Source organism: Zeugodacus cucurbitae, chromosome 3 (assembly GCF_028554725.1).
Source record: "Zeugodacus cucurbitae isolate PBARC_wt_2022May chromosome 3, idZeuCucr1.2, whole genome shotgun sequence".
NCBI lineage: Eukaryota > Metazoa > Arthropoda > Insecta > Diptera > Tephritidae > Zeugodacus > Zeugodacus cucurbitae.
In genome coordinates this window covers 28,826,402-28,845,967 of record NC_071668.1, presented here as the reverse complement: position 1 = coordinate 28,845,967, position 19,566 = coordinate 28,826,402, and the positions used below count along the sequence as shown (strand labels likewise).

Sequence of the window (19,566 nt, the reverse complement as noted above, 5' to 3'; positions counted from 1 at the left end):
TTCCGAACACTACCACCCTCTGCTCAATTACGCATGCGATCACTTACACTAGTTGCTAACGCACACCCTCGCAGTGACAGCGGCGCGTACGAACACACATTGCCGTGGCGTTGGCAGCGCAAATTGGCGTAGAAATAACGGTTAGGCTATAAGTCGTCGAAAATTAGCAGTAAAGCTTTCAAAGCGAAGTTGGCGCGCGTACACGACCATACAACACTATTTGTCGGCGGTGCACTGAAATCGAAGTGATCTTAACGCTTCAGTTTACCCTGAAGTGGAATTGGGCAAGACAAGGTTGTGCAGACGACAAGACAACAACAATCAAGAAGCATTAGAGAAGAAATCGACGAAAACGAATAACAACGACAACATCACAAAAAAATTGGCTGTGCAGCAGCACAGAATCGCAACAACAATGGAAGCGGTGTAGGAAAAACAAAGCCACACAAATGCCCGAACAAGATCGCCACTGGCAACGTTAGTTGAGTCGCTCAATATCCACAACAGCAACAACAGCAATAATGAGTGCGCAGAGGAAGCAAACGAACAGACGAACAACTGTAACAAAACGCAGCGAACGCCAAGTATAGCTTACAAAAACAATAGCAAAGTGAAGATGTAGGCGCAGCTGTGAAGCAGCGGCAGCGGTATTTACTGAATGAAATTCGCAGTCGTGCGAAAGTGGCAGCGCAGCCGACGACTTTGCACAAAGTCGACTGCGCAGCTGAAACTGAATGAAGCTGGGTTTGGGTGGAGTGTCTTCCGCCCAAAAATGTACGTTGTGCTCCATTGAGTCAGAGCCGGCCACTAGCGCTGGCGTGGAATACGTTCCACAAGCAACGAGTCTGCATGCTCTCGACTCGCTCTTTCGTTTGAAGCGCTCATAACGGCATTATTTGTTGCCGTCCGCAAACTGTGGATGACGCGCGCAAATATTTAGGCAGCAAAAGTGATGTTGAATCAGGAGCGGATTACTGGTCCGACTTTGTTTTTGCTTTGTTTTGTTTTCGAAATGCACTCTCGCTCTCTGTTGACTTTTGCGCGTAGCAAAAACAAAAACAAAACAACAAATCAAGAACAAGTCTTGGATTGATAAGCTCGAGCTCCAGCTCACGACAAACTGTTCGTTCGTAAGTGAGCTCGACAGTCTGCTGGCGGACTTCTGGCTGTTTAGTTATATACACTATGCGCGTGCTCAAGTTGTTGTGGCCCGCAGCATCACCGAAAGTTCGTCAGTATCAAAGCGCTATGGACCTTTTCGAAATTTTTGTGTCTAGAAGCGCCCGTGACGCCAAGCGTTACACCCTTCACCTTGTCGTCTCTTTGTTAGCGGCAACTAACTGCTGCTTGACTGCTAAACCAAGTAGCGGATCGTGCACCTAAAGAGGCGGTTGATAGACAAGGCGACAGGCTGGCCGCCGACCGACCAGTGCCAGTGCCGACCGCGCGACAGTAGCTGAAGTACAGCCAGCAATCAACTTTATGGGCTCCGACATGCTACTGGTCTATTTCGCTGTGCTTCAGTTCAGATGCGGTGGGCATCTTGACATTTTGAAATTGAAGTGGAATGCGCGCGCACGCTCTGCTTAATCCTTGCAAATCGGCGACTCCAAGTGAATTATGCCGTTAGGAAGGTCTTCTTATGCGGACGCTGTATGAGCGACAGACCATGCCACGCCAATTCAATTTAGTTTTTGTGACGTGGCGGCACATGCAAGTGTGACCAAGTAGAGTACACAATAACACTGAAGTACCTATGAGTGTTCGTATGCAAACAATATTCAGTTTTTCCTCGCCTATGCGCTCAGTGGAAAGCGTCCAAAGCGCCGCTGCACGAAATCGATCAAATCACAAATGACTGGACAGTGACAGTTGAACAGTTGAACATGCCTTGCATGTCATTTGTGAGCGCATACATGCATACATACATACAGACGGGCGCGCGCAAATAACCTTCACTTCATGAGTTTAAAAACAACAGAAGCGCTCCGTATGTCAGCTTGGAAAGCGGCGAAAAGTAGTGCATACCAGGGCAGCTGGCTATCCCGCCAGCTCTGCCTACTAGTGTGCTCGCTTTGTCCGCGCGTTCGTTTGTGGCATCGTGTGTGTCGCGGCGATGCAAATGAAAGCAGCGACTATCTATTTTTTCCGCCATTCCAAACGGATGCGGACACGCGCACTCTTACGAGTGGCACTTGACGGTGGGGGGAATACGGTCTGGAAAAATGGTCGTTAGTTAAGTTGGACTGTAATGTGCATTAATATTGTGTGCATTTGCATGTGTCAGGCGATGCTCAATGCCATGAGCGGATTTATGTCAATCTACGCTGATGGGTTATTGGGGAAAAAGGTGACATTTATAGGTTGTAGGGCTTTCGCTGTTTAATTAAGGCCATTAATGTTGTACATTTTACCTCCACCTACTAAAAGAAATGTTCAGTTACATACTCCATTAGGCAAATCTTGTTTTCTAAGTTATATTTTTCTTTGTTTTTTGCGAAATCTGAGTTGAACTAAAGTAGTTGTGTTATATAGTTCATTAATAAACACGCATAGCTAGCTTTTGCATCAGAATAAAATATCTTCAATTCTACTTCGATTTACATTTTTCTTTAATTCACCGATTCTAACAAGTTACCTCTACATTTTTCGTCGATTGTAGAGATATAAAATATAATATTATCTAATACTATCTGATAGCTTCCGGTCTTGCCTGCAGAGAGGGATTTATATTAAATTGATTCCTTCTGGCTTAAGATAATTTATTAATTCCCTCATGTCGAAATAAGTTTTGCTTTTTGGATGCGACAGAACGAAATCTTTATTTCTGGATCTCTATATTTTTTGTCACGACCATCCTAAGAATTTTAAATCTAATTGCAAATGCTGAAACTACAATCTTATTTGAGGGATATTCGTTAGTGAGCTAACACTTTGATCCGTGGTTCGTTGAAAAGTTCGGCAAACCTAAAATTAAAGATGAAGGATTTACATGTATTTCGAGAGACCATGTTTTGAATGTTAAAGAGCTGAACTGGAGGTACTACTAAAAGAATCTTGACAGCAGGAGATCGATATACATATGTGGCGCATGATCCAATCACTAAAAGTATGGAACCGAGTGAGAGAACTCAGATAGAGCTAAGAAGAAATGAGTAGCAAGTAGACCAAATGGGACTAGAGCTAATTGGCTAAAGCTTGCCCTTTTGATAAAATACCTAACGGTGGTACGCACGGGAAAATGAAAAGTTATAGGAGAGCTTAGGTCCTGGTTCACAAGTTCCGTAAAATCGCAAGAATCGCTGGACTTGATCCTAAATAAGGTGTATCTTTTGCGAATAGTATGAATCGTGCATGCGGTTTACTATGTGACGGTTTCTTTTGAATATTCAATTTCCATCACCAAAAAAGGAACAAGGAAGGAAGGTCCAACAACAACAAAATATAACATTTGCCTTATATTTTTGCGTTTTGCTAAGTCGGTGTGGTCAGTGGATAAAATGTGTTCTGGTGTCGTGTTGTTGGAACCTAGACTACTATTTATCCGAGTAAATATTCATAATATGCAAATGAGTTCGTAATAAGTTCATAAATTTCGTAATCAACTGTATTCCACCAACATTTCAAAACAATTGCGGCAAAAACCAGTGAGTAAACGGCTGCTCGTAAATCCGGCTATGGCCAATACCATTTGTAACTGCTATCGCACATCTCACTCCAATTTTGTTTGTGGTTATTGAAAGTCACGTGATGGCAGCGCGAGCTGCCAAGCAGGCGCATCGGGATAGCATGGGAGTAGTACTCGATCAATTGGAATGCTGCAGCTAATTTGAGGGTGTGGCAGTTGGTGGTGCTAGAAGAAGCTCAAGTAAAAGTTTTTAATCTTCTACCATCGCAAACCCAGTTTGTATAAAATTAAATGTGCGGTATTCATACATGTATATATATGTACACATAGGATCAGGGGTTTCGAGCAAAAACATCGTCTACTATATCTGGTTAACTAACTCCTTATCAAGTAGAGGCTCATCGTGCATTGAATTAGATTATGTTTAGTGTTAAGCGAACCATAAAATAAACTCCATCTTTTAGTTAAGCAACCAATAAGTTACCTCCCACTCCTCCTCGCTTACTCATAACAACGATTTAGTACTTGCTCTCGCTCCCTCACACGATTGAGTCTTCAAAACTAAATTACTTATTTTGTTCCGCTGTGTAGCAAGCGCGCTCGTTAAACTCTATGCTGGATGCGGCTCAATGATATGCGATGGTCGAGTGAAGGCGGTGAGACGCAGAGATACAGAGATGCAGAGACGCGCTGAGCTAAGTAGTCAACAGTGAGCAAGGTGCGCGCACCCAAGATGCACATAATTGGCTAAAGCGGAGTCGTATTAGCTAGCACACACACATACATACATGCTTGGAGCTCAGCTAAGTATAAACAACAGCGTCGGAGGAGTCGTCGTCGTCGTTGTTGTCGTGCTTTTAACCGATGTTATGTACTTACAGAAGACCCGCCCGCTTCATCGAAGTGAATCAACGAATGAAAAGAAAGGAAAATGAGCAGCAGAAGCGAACAAAACAACAACTACGTACACCAACAAATTTTAATAAATATGCAAAGGCACACACACACACACACACTGTCAGCGACCAGCAACGAAGTAAACGTTGAAAATAAACAATGCAATAGCGACCGACGGCACTTGGCACTTGGCAGTTGGCAGTTGGCGTGGCATGGCGAGCGTAAAGTCAAACAAACAGACGTTGAGTGCGTGTGTGTGTGGCTTTAAAGGTAGGATGAAGTGCGGTGCGATGCGACTTGTGAGAGCGACATATTAGCTGGGCTGTGCCTTGCTGAACAGCGCTGTGTCGTGTGTGTGTTTTGTGTGCGTGCGTGTGTTGGCGACGGAGAGTTAAAGTGAAGGCAATGTGCAGTCAGCACTCAGCAGCAAGCAGTCAGCATGAAACGTGTTGTCAATTCGAGTCTCGAAAGCAAACGAACGATCGTCATATTATAAATCACATAAAGACAACAACAACTACACTAACAACTGCTGTTTATTGCCAGCTTGATATTGGCTGTAGAAACTGAAAGCCACTACGAACATCGAAGCAAAAAAAAAAACAACAATAAGTAGCAATAAAGAGCAACAGCAAATAAAAAGAAGCCTCCATCTTCATTTCAGCGAATCAGAAGAACACTAAACTCGTGAAGGCGACGAAGAAACAATACGAGCAGGTACATAAAGAACATAAAGACGAATGAGCAATTATATGCTTTGCACATGATCGTAAATAAATACATATCACTCATTTACATGAATAGTGTCACATCTGAAAAAAGTCGATTTTTCAAGAGAGCGATTTAGAGTTTTCAATAGTCTCTAATGTAGCAAATATAGAAAAATGCCATAAGTTTATTGATTAAACTAGTGGCATGTAATATATTTAATATAATGCTGAAAAAACCTAATGCCTAATTCTGGCACAACTGAGATGTGTCGTTGTTGTGGTTAAAAAATAATGCAACATAACAAGTTTAATAACGGCATATTCTTATTTCACGGTTGATTTTGCTACGCATCAGAATGAAAATTTTATACAATATGGACAATGAAATTGCGCACATTTCTGCATACTCAACTAAAAAATTCCGGAGGATATATATGCATATCTGATTAACTAACTGCAGAATATAACATCCATATACAGTGGAACTTCTCTAACTCGAATCACCATAATCCACAAAAAACTTCGAGTTAGGGAGACTTCGAGTTAAAATATTTTTCATTAAACATATTTTTTTTAAAGCTTTAAAATATAGATTTATACACAGTTTTATTTGTTTATTTCGCATAAAGTTTTATGTAAATACGTTTAAATACGTTTTCTGTAATTTTGTTTGTTGCAGTTTGCTATTGTTTGACTCTTGACGTCTGTTTCCATGCCTTTGTTACATGATTTATGCAATCCATAAGTCTAATATCATATTTTTTGTTCGCCTCCATACAATGTACAGGAACTCATTTAAATTTCTGGCTCGATAGTAAAATTTAAAATTTTGTTTTAACAAAATCTAAAATATTTCCATTAAAGTCCTCGCGAATAATAATAATGACTGTTTCCACAAAAATTTTACTAAGGTAACACACATATGTACATATGTATGTACATTGTGCATACGTAATGCGTATAGAAAAGTATCAAATTTAGTTTAAGATTCTAAAACATTGGTTGAATAAGCAATAAATGGGGTTCCCCAGATTGGAACACGTGACAGGAAGCCGAAATTATCATTGTCCGCAGATTGCTTGCAAATGAAGTTCTCAAGGCTCTATGCCCAAAAATGTGCCTATGTTGCCAAAAAAGATCGAGTGGATGAAGAACATATTATTTAATTATGAACGAGGTATTTATAATATATTATAATAAAGCCGAAAAATAATGTTCAAAACTCATACAAGGATGTAGGGCCGCGCCATAGCTTCCAGAACAGGCTATAGTCAACCGATTATGTTGCGATATGGCACTTAGGTGAATATGTTACCAATAAATAAATTAATTAATTTTCTTTGATTTCCTCACATTTCTGGATGCACATTGACTTTATTAACTGTAGGCCACTGTCCTTATTATATATATAATATATTATATTTGGCGTAGGAACCGCTTACGCGATTATAGCCGAATCCACCAGAGCGCGCCATCCATTTCTTCTTCTTGCTTTCTGGCGCCAACTGGAAACACCAAGTAAAGCCTGGTCACTTTGCACTTGGTCTCTACAATGGAGTGGAGGTCATAATCTTCCGCGGCTTCCTCCAGCGGGTACTGCATAGATCACTTTCAGAGCTTGAGTGTTTTCATCCATTCGAACAATATGATCTAGCCAGCGAAGCCGCTGTCTCTTTATTCGGTGAACTATGTCAATGTCGTCGTATAAATCGTACAGCTCATCATTCCATCGTATGCGATATTCAACGTTGCCTCATCATTAAGCACTTAAAAGAGAAAAATTACAAACACTTTTGTATTTGTGGCCTAAATATTACAGGCATCTAAGCGGGAAAGGCACTTAGGAGGTTTTTAAACGGAGAATTTTAAATAAATTTAGAGTTTAAATTTAGAGAAGAAACAAGGATGCCGCAAAATGTTGTAAGTTAAGCGGGAAAGGCACTTAAAGGGGGGTTCTTAAGCGGATCAAAACAACTGACTTTCATTTAAGCTAAAAATGCCACTTGGAACCGAATTTCGTCTGAGGAACAGATCAAGATTGGAATTATGAACAAAGATGAAAGTCGAGGAATATAAAAAACATAAGCGTACTGGACCAAAATCTTCGATAAATGAACGTACCAAAGCATATTCGCAAGTTGCCAACTCAGGACATGATAAGTTGCAAATTAAACCGGAATTTGATCTATAAGTGCCCAGACAACGTGTTCAACAAATTTTGAAAGGAGACTTAAATCTTAAATATGAATCCAAAGAGTCTAAACCTTGCTCATAAGATCGCCATAAAAACGCATCTTTTTCGAAAAATACAAATTCTAAGAAGCAGAGTTTCAAAATTTGATATTTAGTGATGAGAAAACATTAAATTTAGGTTAATCATAAGTATGGGAGGGATCTAATGATGTGGGCTGCTCTTAGCGCCAAAGAGAAGTATTTTCTTTTTTTTTTTAGTCGCGTAGTATTCCCTAACTTCAGTGTCCGTCATTAAGTCAAGATCTGAATTCAATAGAGAATTTATGGGACATACTTTCCGCAACATTTTTTCGCTGAACAAAGCATTATAACATCTAAGCCCTTGAGGAGGAATGGGCGAAGATAAACGTTTCAGTACTGTAAAAGTTGGCCAATTCTATGACAAATTGGCTAAAATTTTTGAAAAAACAAGAACGGGGTCCCAATTTCATATTAATAAATCGAAAACATTTCATTCAAATTGTTTACCTAATTAAAAGTTAATACTTACTAAACATTTAAAATTAGCACAATTAGCTATTTGTTATGGTATAAAATGAAGTTTTACTAATTTGATTACTTTTTCTCTTAGCATGGTATATGTTTTTGAGAAAAATAACAGTGCACAATTCAATTTTCCTGTGGTATTTTTCACATAACTGTATGTATTAACCGATATCATATCGTATTAAATCCACCAGAAGTTTGTAAATCCTAAATTTAAGTAATTCTGATCTGAGATTTCGGTAAAAGGCCAATCCTAGGTACTGTGCTTGTGCTTGTGCTTGTGTCGGTATCTTGAAAAGTTTTCGGCAATTAATAGATGCAGAAGACAGTGTTTCTACAATGATTTATTCCGATATCTTTACTAATGTTTGATTTATATGATGTAAAGTGAACGAATCAGATGCAATTCGAAATTGACTATAAGGGAAGTAGACCTGGTTGCGAAATGAAGTTTAGGAAAGGATACATACCAAATATAGGTGAAATTAATGGAGCGGTTCATGAGAAATCAATTCGCATATTTTCTAATTTTAGTTCAATTTAAGTGCACCCTTTCGTACCCTTTGTTAAAGAATTTAGTGCTTCTGGCGTTTCACGCACTTTTTTTTAGTTTTTAAAATATTATTTGTATGAGGAGGGGGCGTGGTTATTGTTCTATATAACCAATTTTAATACTGCATAAGTACGAAGAGTAAACGAAAATGGCTTCAGTGGGTTATGTTTATATAACCTTTGTAGTTTACGAAAAATGTATACAAAACTTATTAGGGGGTGGTCCCAAACTCACTTTTCCAAACAAATTTGCACCTCCTTGTGATCACCTATAGAAAATTATAGCACTGTGAGGTTTTTCACTAAACAGTGTTTGTAGGTGTGGGAATGGTTCCGTTTCACCAATCTGCAATAGCAAAGTCCTCAGGTTGTCAAAAAACATGTGTAAAAAGTTTGACAGTATATGACACTACCGTGAAGGCAATATGAAGTACCCAAAGCATGCAGATGAACCAGTTAAGGTTAGAGAATCTCTCCAAGTAACGGTGGAACTAAGTTTGGTGTTTACTGTTGAGTGGTTTGCGCATTTTCTATAGCTATAGAATTGCTACTCGTATTATATAAAATGTAGTTATTTGATAGCTGTACTAATCGCCTAATTTCTGGCTGATTTTGAGAAGTTAGTGGGATCCAATGCAGTATGGTTTTTGAAATCTAAAGACAACTTCTTTAAACATGAACCTTTCTCCAATGTTTATTTAAATCTGTTTTACATTCTGTTTTGTTCTGGTGGCATGTATGTATCTCACCCTGTATAATTATAGAAATGTCAGTTTGGGGGACACAACATTTGTATATGAACAATGTGTGTATTAGAGCTCTTGGTATTCGACTAATCGACTAACCGAATTAACCGAATAGGGCATTATTCGAATAATAATATTCGGTTTGCACTATTCGGATAGTCGTCAGTCATCGACTATTCGATTAACCGCTCATTTTCGACTATTCGGTTAACCGTTCGTTGTCGACTATTCGAATAGTGCAAGTTCATTAATTTTCTTATTTTTATTGAAAAAAGTGAAACATTAAAACTAACGAAAAACTCGCTATTTTTTATGACTGTCATACCAACACTATTGTTGTTTCACATGCAAAATTAAAATATGACTGATACAACACTGTGTGGTATGTTTCTTGAGTTCGCTATTCTATACCCCTACCCACTTACTGCCGAATTCTTTCGGTTTATTGCGGCATATGCCTAGTACTGCAGTAACCGGTTACTTTTTGAAACCGTTTTTTTTTTTGGGACACACTCGTGGCAGTGTGGGCGGTCGGTGGGTGGGGCTTTGGGGCATTTTGGGGCAAAACTTCGACGAGTGGGTAGTCGGTTATCTGTGAAGAACCGGTTTTTTTGGGTCGGTCAGTGGTCGGTTTTGCTCTTGTCCTTCTGCCCGAACACTTCTCAACCGATTTATACCGCACATTGTATATATCTGGAAAATACGGACATATATCTGGAAAATCAAAGGCTTTTAGACTGCAAACAATTTTCATTTATTCGAATAGTGACAGTATAACTATTCGAATAACCGCAGTAGAACGACTATTCGAATAGTCGGAACATTGCGACTAACCGAATAGTGCTAACCGGTTAATATTCGTACGAGCGGTTACAAACCGGATATTCGAATAATCGGTTTTCAGATTAATCGAATAATTTTAAGAGCCCTAGTGTGTATATTTATATATTCAAGCACAAGACTGAGTTTTTTAAATTTAGCTACACCATTGTTGGCAAACTGCTTGTTTCACTACATTTGAAGCAAACCAAATAAATTCAAAACTTCAAGGTGTCAATGTAACGGATTATTTGGGGCTTTTGTTGCTTCTTATTGCTAAAGTAATACACTCATGCGCACACCAATGTGCGTTCATATGCATACGAGTTGTTCACGCAACGACTGATGTGGGGACAAGAACGTAGGTGGCGTAATCCGATCGACGGATGACTCGTCACTCTTTTTTGGGGGCCGTATCTAATAAGCCATCAGCCGATCAAGCGATCAGTCGCTTAGATGTCAAAACGACAGCCAAAAACCATCAGCTTGCGGCCAACAGCCAACAGCTAACAACCACCACCAGCTAACAGCATCTAATAACATCAACTGTCAGCCATCAGCAAGCCACTAGCAGCAACAAACACCAAGTGCGGACTCTTCTCCTTATATGTACAGGGAAACAATTGAGCTGCGTAACTTGACTAGCCATGTGCGCATGCTTACGTATTGACATGTGAGCTCGAGTCGCCTTCGCACAAATATTCAATTAGAATACCATTGGCATACAATGCGCGAGCGCTGCTGCTATTGAATGGCACGGATGTTCAGCTTGTTGAAAATCATAAATGACAAACATAATGCGAACACGCCTCGATTGTGAGCTTAGTGCGTACGGAGATTTGTCAGAGATTGTCAATTGGCCGTGGTTTTTTTTCTAACTCTTTCATTTCAATTTCTTTGTCTTCTAAAGTTCGTTAGACTGTCAAGCGTGGATTAGCGCATGCGTGGCGTGTCGGCGTGAAGATAATGACATTTATAGACGACTGATGCGTTCAAATATGTACAACTGTACGTAGGTAAAACAATTTTAGGATGCGTAATTCCCGTCAAATCGCATTTTCCTTAATCACTTCGGTACTCGATTTAATACTTCCTTTGCACTACTTTCATTTCAAGGTGTGCTCCATAAATCAATAGAGAAATATTTAAATATTGCGTATAGAACTATAAAGTTATGTAGCGTCTCAATATGGTTATGGAAGGCATGAAGTGGCAGACGTCGACGCACTTGAAAACCTGTTCGCATTTTAACGTTTATACACATTTTATATACATATTTACGCATGAGTATATGTATGTATGCAAATGCTTTAATCAAGCCTATTTGTCTCTTGTTTTACATTCACTTAGGCAATCAACTTTGCTCATGTCTATGGCTTCGCTTCGATAAATAAGAGCAAATTAAAAATTGCGTTTATATTGATTGGATGCACAAGTTCATTAGGGTGGGGGTCACTTTTGCAAGGACAATGTTAAAATCAATATTTTCAAATATTTTCCATAAAGTAGCCTGTCAGTACGGTAGTGATCCGTCTCATTTCTCTATTACATATGCTCATCTAGTTTGATGGACACCTTCTTGAACACTCTTAAATTTCTTAAGCTGTCAGCGATTAGCTAACCGTTATAGAGAAGTCAATAGAACGCACTATCCAGTAATTCAAACAAACAGGCAGCACTTGTGGTGCAACCCTGCTCTAAAATGTCCTCTTAATCATGTCCAATAGTTGCACAATTTTCTTTGGTAAAAAACTTAAATCTGCACAAAAAAAATTGCTTAATTTACAGTTATTTAATCAATTGTATTACATATCTAGTTGAAAATATTAAAAAAATATTTGTATTGTTCTCTTTAATAATAATTGGTCCTTCGAGTCATTTTACCAGTGTTAAATGGTTACATAACAAAACTTGGTAGCACTCGGCAAGTGGCGATAGAATTTTTAATAAGGTATCCGTATACTCTCTTTCACGAATTCACCTGAATAACTTTGTTCTTGCTTTCACATGCAGAAAGCAGAGAAGTGACCAATGTGAAAATTTGTTTCGGGTTTGAATCTTTTTTTGAAAGTAAGGATGTTCGTAAATCGAGCGGCCAGTAAAGTGGAATCGGTGGTATCTTAAGCTTTGTCGTTTCGCAAAACAGTGAAATTATCCAATACTGACAGTCCTCTTAATCGGACAGCTCCAATAACAACAAAAACATTGGCCTTTGGGCCCCGAATACTAAAGTATTGACTGAGGAACTCGTGAGGTAATCAAATATTGAATCGTATCTAAGCAATACGTTCGTTTTAAATTAAATTATTTCGGTTTAGCCGAGCACAGTAGGGTTTGATCTCAGATCGGTAATAGAAAAAATATTTATAGAATGAGGTGGAGAAAGATTTGCGCTTACATTCACGTTTACATTTGCAATTGATCATGTTTGTCATTAACAATTAATATCTAATATATATCTTCTTTTCAAGTACAAAAAATAACCAGAATCTAACAACTAAGCAATTGAACGGCGGGCGGCACTGGTTTAATTAAAAATATATTAATAGTATAGGGTTTTTCTCCATTAATTCTGTTTAGGAACCCGTTGAAAAGCCTTAAAATAAAAAAAAAAAACATTTACAACAATAATCGACCCACCCTAAAATATGCAAACTACTACTTATACATATGCACCTATATGATATAAATTACTATACACATACCTATGTACCATACCATATGCTTGTAAATAATTGCTCAAACGCTCGCAATCCATATTTAATGAACGCAAATTGATTTTGTTGACAATTTTTGTAGTTGTTCATTTAAATTGTGGCGGAAGTGGCCGGAGCCGTGTTGAATGACAGCATTGCGTAGTTTATAAATATTTTAGACTGAGATCATCAATCAAGTGGCAAATAATGGTTATAATAGCTTAATCTTATAAATAAGTAGATAATATAAAACAAATAAATGATAAATAGTGTTCAGTTGGTATTTTTTTTTTTCAATGCGATTGCGTAATTGATTATTTTTTTATAAAAACAATATATAAGAGGCATTCTCTGGAAAAAAAGCCACTTGAAAAAAAGTTCTTTATTTTCTTTGGCAATGATATATCTTATAGTATATGTAAAACCTAAAATAAAACATATGCTGTTAGGTCTGTGTAACGCGGGGTTGCCATACTGTAAGGGGCCAAAGTTTTTTGTAAAAAAAATTTCGGACCGCCATAACTTTAAAACTAATGAACTAACTATAATGAACAGATTTTTAAACACCATGTGACTTTTTTGTACAGAATTACTCAAACTTTAAAACTGTATATATATATATATTTGGCGTAGGAACCGCTTTAAGCGATTATAGCCGAATCCACCAGAGCGCGCCACTCATTCCTCCTTTTTGCTTTTTGGCGCCAATTGGAAACACCAAGTGAAGCCAGGTCACTTTGCACTTGGTCTTTCCACCGGAGTGGAGGTCGTCCTCTTCCGCGGCTTCCTCCAGCGGGTACTGCATCGAATACTTTCAGAGCTGGAGTGTTTTCTTCCATCCGTACAACATGACCTAGCCAGCGTAGCCGCTGTCTTTTTATTCGCTGAACTATGTCAATGTCGTCGTATAAATCGTACAGCTCATCGTTCCATCGCCTGCGGTATTCGCCGTTGCCAATGTTTAGAGGACCAAAAATCTTGCGCAAAACCTTTCTCTCGAAAACCCCAAGAGTCGTCTCATCGGATGTTGTCATCGTCCACGCTTCAGCGCCATACATCAGGACGGGAATAATGAGCGACTTATAGAGTTTGATTTTGGTTCGTCGAGAGAGGACTTTACTTTTCAATTGCCTACTCAGTCCAAAGTAGCACCTGTTGGCAAGAGTGATTCTGCGTTGGATTTCAAGGCTGACATTGTTGGTGTTGTTAATGCTGGTTCCCAGATAAACGAAATTATCTACAACTTCAAAGTTATGACTGTCAACAGTGACGTGGGAGCCAAGACGCGAGTGCGCCGACTGTTTGTTTGATGACAGGAGATATTTCGTCTTGTCCTCATTCACCACCAGACCCATACGCTTCGCTTCTTTATCTAGTCTGGAAAACGCAGAACAAACGGCGCGGTTGTTGCTTCCGATGATATCAATATCATCGGCATACGCCAGGAGCTGTACACTCTTGTAGAAGATTGTACCCTCTCTATTTAGTTCTGCAGCTCGTATTATTTTTTCCAGCAATAGATTGAAGAAGTCGCACGATAGTGAGTCACCCTGTCTGAAGCCTCGTTTGGTATCGAACGGCTCGGAGAGGTCCTTCCCGATCCTGACGGAGCTTTTGGTGTTGCTCAACGTCAGCTTACATAGCCGTATTAGTTTTGCAGGGATACCAAATTCAGACATCGCGGCATAAAGGCAGCTCCTTTTCGTGCTATCGAAGGCAGCTTTAAAATCGATAAAAAGATGGTGAGTATCGATTCTTCTCTCTCGGGTCTTTTCCAAGATTTGGCGCATGGTGAATATCTGGTCCATTGTGGATTTTCCAGGTCTAAAGCCACACTGATAAGGTCCAATCAGTTCGTTGACGGTGGGCTTTAGTCTTTCACACAATACGCTCGACAAAACCTTATATGCGATATTGAGGAGACTTATACCACGGTAGTTGGCGCAGATTGTGGGGTCTCCCTTCTTATGGATTGGGCAGAGCACACTAAGATTCCAATCGTCAGGCATGCTTTCTTCCGACCATATTCTACAAAGAAGCTGATGCATGCACCTTATCAGTTCTTCGCCGCCGTATTTGAATAGCTCGGCCGGTAATCCATCGGCCCCCGCCGCTTTGTTGTTCTTCAAGCGGGTAATTGCTATTCGAATTTCTTCATGGTCGGGTAATGGAACATCTATTCCATCGTCATCGATTGGGGAATCGGGTTCGCCATCTCCTGGTGTTGTACTTTCACTGCCATTGAGCAGGTCGGAGAAGTGTTCCCTCCATAATCCCAGTGTGCTCTGGACATCCGCTACCAGATTACCTTCTCGGTCCCTACATGATAATGCTCCGGTCTTGAAACCTTCTGTTAATCGCCTCATCTTTTCATAAAATTTTCGAGCATTACCCATGTCGGCCAGCTTTTCAAGCTTTTCATACTCACGCATTTCGGCCTCTTTCTTTTTACGTCTGCAAATGCGTCTCGCTTCCCTCTTCAGTTCTCGATATCTATCCCACCCCGAACGTGTTGTGGTCGATCGCAACGTTGCGAGGTAGGCAGTCTGTTTTCTCTCCACTGCGGAACGACAATTCTCATCGTACCAACTGGTTTTTTGGCGTTGCCGTAGACCAATTGTTTCGGCTGCAGCGGTATGCAATGAGTTTGAGATGCCGTTCCACAGCTCCCTTATATCGAGATGCTGATGAGTGCTCTCAGAGAGCAGGAGTGCAAGTCGAGTAGAAAATCGTTCGGCTGTCGGTTGTGATTGCAGCTTTTCGACGGCGAACCTTCCTTGTGTTTGTTGACGGGCGTTCTTTGCTGCACAGAGGCGAGTGCGTATCTTTGCTGCTACTAGATAATGGTCCGAGTCAATGTTTGGTCCTCGGAGCGTACGCACGTCTAAAACACTGGAGACATGTCTTCCGTCTATCACAACGTGATCGATTTGGTTGCGCGTGTTTCGATCAGGGGACAGCCACGTTGCTTGATGAATTTTTTTATGCTGGAATCTGGTACTACAGACAACCATATTTCGGGCCCCAGCGAAGTCGATCAGCCTCAGGCCGTTTGGCGATGTTTCGTCATGGAGGCTGAATTTTCCGACTGTTGTGCCAAAGACACCTTCTTTACCCACCCTGGCGTTAAAATCGCCAAGCACGATTTTGACATCGTGGCGGGGGCAGCGCTCATAGGTGCGTTCTAGGCGCTCATAAAAAGCGTCTTTGGTCACATCGTCCTTCTCTTCCGTTGGGGCGTGGGCGCAAATCAGCGATATGTTGAAGAACCTCGCTTTTATGCGGATTGTGGCTAGACGTTCATCCACCGGGGTGAATGCCAGGACTCGGCGACGGAGTCTCTCTCCCACCACAAATCCAACACCAAATTTGCGCTCCTTTATATGGCCGCTGTAGTAGATGTCACAAGGACCCACCTTCTTCCGTCCTTGTCCCGTCCATCGCACTTCTTGGATATATCGTAAAAATTTTTCAAATTAATATTTCATAGCAAAAAATGAAAAAAAAATATATTTTCGATTTTTTTGAAAATATCTTAAAATGTTCCTTATTTCATCACCTTTTTACCCCCCAAAGGGAATTTTGGGACAGCAATATTTGTATGAGCTACAAATAAAAAACCAACTCGAACATGGTGAAAAATCATTGATTTATGCACTATTATTATCTGCGATTTATTACTATTATTATCTGCGACAGCATCATCGACACGCTCGTATTGTTCAAAGTCCTCGTTTGTTATGGGTAACTGATGCTTATCAATAGCCTTCGCACCAGAGAACTGCAAAAATCACTATTTTCTTGATTTACTCATACGCGAAATTCTTCATTCACTTCAACTCATTGAAAAAAACAGAGTGATGAGTAAAAATCAACTCATTTTGCCGTACACATCATTCCGAAGATTTTGAGTCCTCGGTTCAAAATTTCTCACTCAATTCAACTCACAGAACAAAAGTCAGCGTTCAATAAAATGAACATATGTTGACGAAAGCATCATTCTGTTCAATTTGAGTTGATCGATTATGAGTAAACGATTGGCGACAAGACGGCACGATGTGAGCGTTACGACTGCATGTACCGTAACAATTTCTATGCAGTTTGTTGTTGTAGCTTGTCTTGTTCTTCTTCTCACATTTCATCTGTGCAGAAAAAGTGCCGCTTGCTGCGCGCATGAGTAAAATCATACGAGTTGATTTTTGCGAGTTGAGTGTTATTCTTGTTCAAAACAATGATTGTTGAACCGAATGAGCAAGCGCCCGAAATCATTATATTGAACACGAGCCGAACAAACTCGGAGTGAAACAAAAAATCGCACACACACGAGTGAATTTAAAATCAACAACGAAAATGTGAGCTCAGGCAAGTTTGATCGGCTGATCCGAACAGTGTGATTATTCGGCTGTTGAGCGCGTACGAATGTTTTTCATTCAGCAAATGCCGTTCTCTGCTTCGCACAAATGCTCAGCGGTACGTCGTATTCCCCGGTCGCGCTGAAGCTTAAACCACTGTAACAATGCCTTATCCAACTGCTCATGAGTAAAAGTTCTTACACGTTTGCATTTCAAAACATTGACATTAAATAGCGGCTCGATCTTGTAATTATTCATCTTTATTGTGGATATTGTAGAATGAGATACGCCAAATTCCTTTGCGAGGGTCGCGGTTTGATTCACCAGCTTCTAATCTGTGTAATATTGCACTCCTTTCTTCAATTGTAAAACGCTTTCTCTTCACAGAACTCATTTTATGGCGCTTTATGAACTTGTCATAACAGGTGACAAACACTAACTGTGATTTACGCGCGCCAATAAGGAGATTTGAATTGAAGCACGTCGTTTTAAACGGACGAATTATCGTAAAAAATGTCGCTATAAACGGTTTGTCGTTCAAACCGGAGTCGCACTAAACGGTTACATTTTCTCAGTATGTAACTATTAAACCGAACTTGAGTAAATAATATCGACGCTAAAAACGGTTAGTCGTTATAAGCGACGTCGTTATAAATGAATTCTACTGTATATTTCTTTCTGCTGTCCTCTATTTCCTTCTTTACCATAGGAATATCAAGGTCCTTATGGATATTTTCATTACGCATGTACCATGGTGAACCCGTTATTGTTCTAAGCATTTTAGATTGGAATCTCTGAATTATATCAATGTTGGTTGCACAGGTCGTACCCCACAGTTGAATACCATACATCCAAATCGGTATTATGATTGCATTGTATAACAGGACTTTGTTGTCTAGGCTAAGTTTAGAATTTTTGTTTAGAAGCCAATTTAAATTTGCTGCTCTTAACTTCATGCAAGTTACTTTACTCGCTATATGTTTCCGCCACGTAAGCCTTCGATCCAGGTGAATCCCAAGATAAGTTACTTCATTCGCTTGGGGTACTAATACATTGTTTATTTTAACTGTCCGACATGTTTCTGGTCTTAGAGAAAATGTAACATGCTTGCATTTTTGCTCATTAATTTTTATACGCCAGTTGGCTAGCCATTCTTCGACACAAGTTAAGTGCTCCTCTAATACTCTTGATGCTCTAATGGGGCATTCGTTTCGGCTTACTATGGCTGTGTCATCCGCAAAAGTGGATGTCAATACGTTATTAGCTATTGGAATGTTTGTTGTATATATTATGTACAGAGTGGTGCCTAATACACTGCCCTGAGGTACACCGGCCCTTATTGCTCGTTCTTCTGATATAAAATCTGCTACTTTAACTGTAAATTTCCTATTTCTTAAATATGACTCCAATGTTTTATGCAATTCGTAAGGTTAAACGTTTTTGATTTTCCATAAAAGGCCTTCATGCCAGACCTTATCGAACGCCTGAGCTACATCGAGAAAAATAGCTGAACAGTACTCTCGAATGCTTTCCTGATTTCGTTTGTAATTCTATTCACTTGCTCTACTGTGCCATGTTTAGCACGAAACCCGAATTGATGGGTTGGTATTATATTATTTTCGTGGAGGAAAGGAGACATTTTTGATAGTAAAACTTTTTCGAATATTTTGGAAAGACATGGTAAGAGACTTATGGGTCTGTAGGAACATGGTTGTGTTAAGTCTTTTCCAGGTTTATTTATCATGATGATCTGCGACTTTTTCCACGAAATTGGATAGTACCCGAAACCAAGAATTGCATTAAAGAGCAAAGAGAGCACTGATATAGCAATATTTGGCAACTCAATTAACATTTTTGGAGTAATATTATCGTGTCCTGAAGACTTTTTCGGATTTAGCTCTTTTAGGATCTTGATAATTTCATAAGTAGACGTCCTAATAGACACGCTTGACTCGTTTGCAATATTGGGCAAAGTTGGCAACTTAAAGTTGTTTTTTGGGCCATTGGGTTGAAATACCTTTTCTAGGTGATTTGCAAAGCAATTTGCCTTTTCCTCATTACTGCGCGCCCAATTACCATTCGACTGTCTTATAGGCATCTTGGAATCTACTGGAGGCTTAAAATACTTTTGGGCTTTCCAAAGGGAGTTTTTCTTGCTAGAATTTGGACACAGGTGCTTTATATAATTTTCAGTATTGTATTCTTCATCGCGTTTAAGTGCTTTTTTTAACTTACGTGTAGCCGATTTCAGTTGACGCAGAGTTGAAGGGGAACGACTTAACTGGCCTACCGTCTCTAACAAATTTCGATTTTCAATAAATTAACTGTTATTAATTTGCATAATCATAAATTGCCTAAAAGCGCCAGCCTCGCCGTGTGTGAAGTTCAAAGCGATTAAACTGCGCTAAAACTGTTTACTCACATCCC

The 19,566-nt window shown here is 39.7% G+C and overlaps 2 protein-coding genes across 2 annotated transcripts in view; one reads left to right on the top strand and one right to left on the bottom strand.

Annotated features, from left to right (window-relative positions):
- Positions 1-225, bottom strand: part of Mecom_1 (Krueppel-like factor luna) — a 38,073-nt gene extending 37,848 nt beyond the window's left edge. The window contains exon 1 of the mRNA XM_054227207.1: positions 48-225. The gene's annotated coding sequence lies outside the window, so the exon portion shown is untranslated. The remainder of the gene's footprint in view (positions 1-47) is intronic.
- Positions 226-16,885: 16,660 nt separating this feature from the next.
- Positions 16,886-19,566, top strand: part of LOC105212879 (dynein axonemal heavy chain 7) — a 370,911-nt gene continuing 368,230 nt past the window's right edge. Inside the window, exon 1 of the mRNA XM_054226791.1 lies at positions 16,886-17,239. The gene's annotated coding sequence lies outside the window, so the exon portion shown is untranslated. The remainder of the gene's footprint in view (positions 17,240-19,566) is intronic.